This window comes from Aristolochia californica, unplaced genomic scaffold (genome assembly GCF_029961685.1).
Source record: "Aristolochia californica isolate CCGP_79_NKW_82.1479 unplaced genomic scaffold, dmAriCali1.0.hap1 SCAF_4, whole genome shotgun sequence".
Taxonomy (NCBI): Eukaryota; Viridiplantae; Streptophyta; class Magnoliopsida; order Piperales; family Aristolochiaceae; genus Aristolochia; species Aristolochia californica.
Window position 1 is genome coordinate 29,140,553 of NW_027182103.1, and position 6,000 is coordinate 29,146,552.

A 6,000-nucleotide genomic window follows, 5' to 3' on the forward strand; every position below is an offset into this window, starting at 1 on the left:
GTGAAACACCCATGCTCATGGCCAAGATTGAGGGGTTGACTAGAAAAATTGATGCCCTTATGGTGTCCAAGAGTTCACCTGCTCCTAACCCATCTACTGTCTGTGCCATATGCTCTGGTTCATCTCATCCCACACAAATGTGTCCATCTAGTTCATCCTACCTGGAGCTTATTAAGGACTTGAATGCAGTCCTGAATTTTCATAGCCCAAACCGGAACGATCCTTTTTCGGAAACATATAATCCGGATTGGGCTAGGCACCCAAATTTCTCATGGTCCAAGGGCCCACAGGTTGGGGGTCCTCCAGGGTTTACTCAACCCCAAGCTCCGTGCCCACACTTCACTCAATAGCTATTGATTCCATAAAAACCTTCACTTGAGGATACACTTCAAGTATTCATACAGAATACACAGTCCTCCATTGCTAAACTAGAAATGCAAGTGAGTCAGTTGGCCAGCCACATGAGTGAACAGGCACAAAATAGACTCCCGAGTCAAACCATTCCTAACCCCAAAAGCACACATGAGAGTGGGTTGAGTTCCAAACCCCACCATGAGCAAGCCAAAGCCATAATCACCCTTAGGAGTGGTCGTGAGTTGAACAATGGGGTAGGGACCACTAAGTCTAAGGAGTCAAAGGATGACAATGGGGACACATCATTGAGTGAAGAACCTCTAAGTTCTCCACCAAGAATTAGGCAGATCCCTAACCAAGTCCCACCAGCTCCTTATCCGCAGAGGTTATCGGGCCCACCTAGGAAAGGAGATACCATGCATGAAACGTTGGAACTGTTTAGTAAGGTTCACATTAACATTCCACTTCTTGATGCTATTAGGCAAGTCCCTGCCTATGCCTGATTTTTGAAAGACCTTTGTACACAGAAGAGAAAACAACATGTTAACAAAAAGTTCTTTCTTACTGAGAATGTAAGCTCAATTCTGAAGCACAACACTCCTCCTAAAGTTAAAGATCATGGATGCCCCACAATTTCATGTGTCATTGGTGAACATACCATCCAGAGAGCTCTTCTTGACTTAGGGGCAAGTGTGAATTTGCTTCCTTTCTTTGTGTACCAGTAATTAGGTTTGGGGGAATTGAAGCCTACTCCCATCATACTTCAACTAGCTGACCGTTCTGTCAAGATACCATGAGGAATAGTTGAAGGTGTTTTGATAAAAGTGGACAAATTTCTGTTCTCGGTTGATTTCATTGTTCTTGATACAGAACCAGTAGTCAATGTGACCAACCAAATTCCTGTCATCCTAGGACGTCCCTTCTTAGCCACATCTAATGCTACCATTCATTGTAAAAGTGGTGAGTTGGAGTTGTCTTTTGGAAATTTTAGGTCTCGTTGAATGTGTTTAATGCCGGGCACCATCCACTTGAGTCTGATGATCTCAGTCCTGCATTTAAGATAGAGACTGTTATGCTTGATGACGATTCCACTCTTGAATCTTTTGAGTCTTACATAACATCTTTAGACATGGACTATTTTGATGAGGAAACATATTTATGAGAGGTTAACTCTTTACTCAGTTCTGTACCTCTATTGAAGGAAGCTTATGAGGTTGTCACAACTGATAATCCACAGGATCTTCATCTTGACTTGGACAAACTTCTTGAAACTTCCAAGCTAGATCTTAAGCCACTTCCTCCCTCGTTGAAGTATGCATTCTTGGGGCCCATGAACTCATTGCCAGTCATTATTGCCTCTGATTTGAGTACTGAGCAGAAGCAACAATTGACTGAAATTTTACAAGCACACAGAGAGGCATTGGGGTGGACTCTTGATGCCTTAAAAGGGATTAGCCCCACCATATGCATGCATCGTATTCATTTGGAGGAGGGGACTAAAGCCTCACATGAGATGCAACGTAGGTTAAATCCCCATATGATGGAGGTTGTGAGAGAAGAAGTCATCAGGTTGCTTGTGACAGGAATCATTTACCCTATTTCTGATAGCACCTGGGTGAGTCCAATTCAAGTTATCCCTAAGAAAGGGGGGATAACGATAATGAAAAATGAGAGTGGTGAATTGATTCCCACAAGAACTACCATCAAGTGGCGTGTCTGCATTGACTATAGAAAACTTAATTCCGCCACTTGGAAGGATCACTTCCCACTACCTTTCATTGATCAGGTGCTAGAGCGATTGGCCGGCCACAATTTTTATTGCTTCTTAGATGGATACTCCGGCTACAATCAAATTCTCATTGCTCCAGAAGACCAGGAAAAGACCATATTCACGTGTCCATTTGGCACCTATGCTTACAGACGCATGCCTTTTGGTTTATGCAATGCGCCTGCCACTTTCCAACGGTGCATGATGAGTATCTTTTCTGACATGATTGGTGATTTTATAGAGGTCTTTATGGATGACTTTTCTGTGTTTGGCTCTAGTTTTGATACAAGTCTGCACAATCTTTCACTCGTATTGTCCCGTTGCATTAAGTCCAATTTAGTCTTGAATTGGGAGAAATGCCACTTCATGGTAAAAGAAGGAATTGTTTTAGGACATGTAGTGTTTGAGAGGGGTGTAGAAATGGACAAAGCCAACATTGACCTAATTGCCAATCTGCCACCACCTACTTTTGTGAAGGTGGTGCGTTCTTTACTTGGCCATGCTGGGTTCTATGGGCGCTTCATTAAGGACTTTAGCAAAATTTCTCGTCCTTTGACGAATTTCCTTGCTCAAGATGTTGTTTTTGCCTTTGATGATGCCTGTATTCATGCTTTTGAGACACTTAAGAAATGTTTGTCCACCGCACCCATTGTCCAACGCCCTACTTGGTCTTTGCCTTTTGAGTTTTTGTGTGATGCTTGTGATTATGCATTGGGGGCTGTTTTGGGGCAAAAGATGGATAAAATTCCCTATGTCATTCAGTATGCTAGCCGCACTCTTCATGATGCTCAATTGAATTACACTACCACTGAGAAGGAGTTGCTAGCTATTGTGTTTGCCTTGAAAAAATTCAGATCATATCTGTTAGGGTCAAAGGTTATAGTGTTCACTGATCATTCTGCTTTGAAGTACTTATTATCCATCAAGGACACTAAACCTTGCTTGATTAGATGGATCTTGCAATTGCAAGAATTTGACCCTGAGATTCGAGATAAGAAGGGTTGTTAGAATGTTGTTGCTGATCATCTATCTAGGATCTGTGTAGCATTTCAGAAAGGATTCCTTCCTTTAAATGATTCCTTCCCTGATGAACAACTTCTCCAAGTATCCCAGTTGCCTTGGTTTGCTGACATAGTCAACTATCTTGTAACTCATAGGATTACTGATTATTGGAGTAAACAAGATCGGTTGAAATTCTTTTCCCAAGTCAAACATTTTTTTTGGGATGACCCTTATTTGTTCAAGGTGTGTCCTGACCAAGTCATTAGGCTTTGTGTACCTGAGCACGACTTTGCCAACATTCTTGAATTTTGTCATTCCCACGCATGTGGTGGACATTTTGGTGCTAGAAAAACCGCGACTAAAGTCTTGCAATGTGGTTTCTATTGGCTTTCATTATTTAGAGATGCCCATGAATTTTTTCGTGTGTGTGATAGATGCCAACAGACTGGTTGTTTGTCTAGGAAGAACATGATGCCTCTTAACCCCATTCTTATTGTTGAATTGTTTGATGTGTGGGGTATTGACTTCATGGGTCCTTTTCCTGTCTCATTCAGCTATCAATACATCCTTGTTGTTGTTGAATATGTCTCTAGATGGATTGAAGCTATTGCATTTAAGATAAATGATCACAAAGTGGTGGTAAAGTTTTTAAAAGAAAACATCTTTAATCGGTTTGGTACCCCGAGAGCGATCATCAGTGATGGGGGATCTCATTTTTGTAACAGAGCATTTGAGACCTTATTGAAGAAATAATCCATCACTCATTGGGTGTCCACTCCGTACCACCCGCAAACTTGTGGTCAAGTGGAAATCTCTAATAGGGAGATCAAACGGATTTTGGAGAAGTCGGTTCATTTTGATAGGAAAGATTGGTCCACTCGATTGGACGATGCTTTATAGGCCTATCGAACCGCTTATAAAACTCCTATTGGGATGTCTCCATTTCGCCTAGTGTTCAGCAAAGCATGTCATCTACCTGTTGAGCTTGAGCATAGAGCTTATTGGGCCATTAAGGCTTTGAATTTTGATTTGACTCAAGCGAGTGAGGAGAGGAAATTGCAATTGAATGAGTTGGAGGAGATACGTCATGATGCTTATGAGATTGCCAAACTGTATAAGGAGCGAACAAAGCTTTTACATGATAAATCTATTTTTCGCAAGTCTTTTACTGTTGGGTAGAATGTTTTACTTTATAACTCACGATTGCATTTGTTTCCAGGGAAACTGAGATCCAAGTGGTTCGGTCCATTTGAGGTTACACAAGTGTTTCCTCATGGCGCTATTGAGATCCGCAATCACGGAGACGGGTCGGTCTTCAAAGATAACGGTTAGAGGCTCAAACCGTATCATGAGAATATCCCCACACCGGAGGAGGTGATGGTGATTTTCTTGGAGAAACCTGTCATTTCATCTCGACTGCGTCAGAGTCTTGCTTATGACTATAAACTTAGCACATTGTGGGCAATCCCCACGTTTCTATCCATTTGTACATTACAGTTTTTATTTTTGGTTTATTCATTCTTATTTGGGATAACCTTTGGTGTACTCTGGTCTTGATTGATTGGAGGTCCCCCAACGATGCCGGCCCCGTCATGGACTCAGGGTACTCTCTTGCCGGCTGAGAGCATAAATGCTTCCGGTAGTCAATGACCAGACTTTTGGTCCCTAGTTTGAGAGGTATGTACTCAAACGACCGTTGTGGGATTGACCAGTTCGATCTTGAAGTATTGAATGAAAACCTTATGGTGAGTAACTAAGGACTTGTGTTCAGCGCGTGATTCCTGCTGCCTTCAATGGCCAGTCACACGGAGATTTTTTGAAAGTGTGATGTGGGATAGCGATTTCATCTACGGATGATTACCTACGGATATGATTGATATGAGTAAACCTTCTTCGAGGGAGACTATGTATCATTCCTGGGGGTCTTTATTGACTATTCGGTATTATTATTGATGACCAAACACATATGGTCCCACCTATCTCTTTTCCTTGCACTGTTTTGGCTTTGCTTTACTTCTTGTGTGCCAATGGAGCATGTGGTTTCCATGAGTTTTATTATTCTTTAGATGTTATTTCTTTTTGTAGTCGTTCTTGTGTTTTAACTTTTTCCCATTGAGGACAATGTCAGGTTTAGGTTTGGGGGGGGGGGGGGGGGGGGGGGGGGGGGGGCGTTGGGGAGGGAGGGGAGGGGGAACGACTATTTTATGTCTTAGCAATGATTTTTTTTTATTTTTGTTCGTGGTTTTCAAATTACTCCTCTCAGTATGTGGTTAACTTTAGTAGAGTTAAAATAAGTTGCTCAAATGTGTTTCAAATTTTTTTGTAAAACTATGTAGAATTTGCCTATTAGAAATATGATATCATTTGTTGTGATCCATGGGAATTCAGTGGGATAACTTACTATTGCGTTAAACTTGGAACTTAGTTGCAAAAGAGAACATGTAAATCTAGTGTTGATCTATGTTAGTCTGAATAGTCTTGTATGCCTGTTTGAACTCATTCCTTTTTATATCTCAGTGAAATTCCTTGTTGTAATGTATCAATGCAAATGGAAATGCTCTTGCTTGCAAAAGACAGATAACTTAAGAAACAGCCTGGGCTAACCCGAGGACATGCAACGGAATAGTCAGTTACTTAAAAATAAGTGCATGTGCAGTGAAGACGAATACAAAATGGTGATGATACCAAAAGTATTTAGTGAAACAAAAATTACGCTGGTAATAGAAAAATGCGCTGGTAATAGCGTAAAATGGTTTTAAATCTGGAAGCAATGAGTTTGCTTAACTTTGATGATGAATTGTAATTTGAAAGAAGTTGCAAGTCAAGATTGAAATTGGTATACTTCTGTTGTAAGATTGTCAAACAACAGGCTTACT